Here is a 1,259-nt window from a genome sequence, read left to right on the forward strand (position 1 = left end):
CCAGGCGTTGAGCCACATCCCTATGCTAACAAGGAACAATGACGCCAATATCTCAGTGTGTACAACCATCATAAGAGGAAGCCAAGAAGTTGGATGTTTTTCTTTCAGTAATTACAATTTATATTTTGAGTGAATGAATAGGATTTACCTGGAATGATTGGTTTTGATAATTTTTCAATCGTGCTAATGAATGCTAACAAGGCAAATAAGTAAAACTAAAATTAACAGGAAAGCATATAAACTGAGGTTTTCTTACATAGGTTTACACAGTTTGGTGTATTTGTGATTGTGACTGTTACATTACATATGTAGGACATAGTCCTTTTCTGTTTATAATTTTTTTTTTTTTTTTTTTTTGGAGATAGAGTCTTGCTCTGTCACCCAGGCTGGAGTATAGTAGCTCAATCTCAGCTCACTGCAACCTCCACCTCTCGAGTTCAAGTGATTCTCCTGCCTCAGCCTCCCAAGTAGCTGGGATTATAGGCGCTCATCACCACGCCTGGCTAATTTTTGTATTTTTAGCAAAGACAGGGTTTCACCATGTTGGCCAGGCTGGCCTGGAACTCCTGACCTCAAGTAATCAGCCCACCTCGGCCTCCTAAAGTGCTGGGATTACAGGAGTGAGCCACCATGCCCGGCCTATAAATTGTTTTTAGTGCAGTAGATGGAATAGAATTCAATATCAGTATTTCCCTGTGTTCCCAAGTTATACTTCAACTTACAGATGTTTTACCATGTAGTTTAAGAGCCAAGACACCTCAAGCTTCCACTGGTATATGAAATAATTGAGTAGACATGAGTGAGGCTTAAAATATGTAAACTTAAGATGCAATTTGAAACATTTACTTTTAGACTTACAGCAAATGTTAAGGACAACTTACATTTGAGATACATATTTGGGGTACATACCTAAGTTCTTTTTTTTAATAATCTCAGACATTGACAATCTTTAAATTTAATGTCACTAATAATTATTCAGCATTTTTATAATTCTGACCCAATAATTTGACCTAATAATGACAAATCTCATTGTTGTGTCAATAAATAAGAAGAAACCCCTAAATACTAAAAAGTCTTAATCCTAATAATCCTAATCCTCATCAATAGCAGAATTAAATATCTAAACCTTAATCTTCATACTAAAAATCTTAATAAACTAATAATCTTATTAAGCTTTTTTTTTTTTTTTGGAGACAGAGTCTCACTCTGTCACCCAGGCTGCAGTGCAGTGGTGCGATCTTTTTGGCTCACTGCAACCT

The sequence above is a fragment of the Colobus angolensis genome, unplaced genomic scaffold (assembly GCF_000951035.1).
Source record: "Colobus angolensis palliatus isolate OR3802 unplaced genomic scaffold, Cang.pa_1.0 Scaffold246, whole genome shotgun sequence".
Taxonomy (NCBI): Eukaryota; Metazoa; Chordata; class Mammalia; order Primates; family Cercopithecidae; genus Colobus; species Colobus angolensis.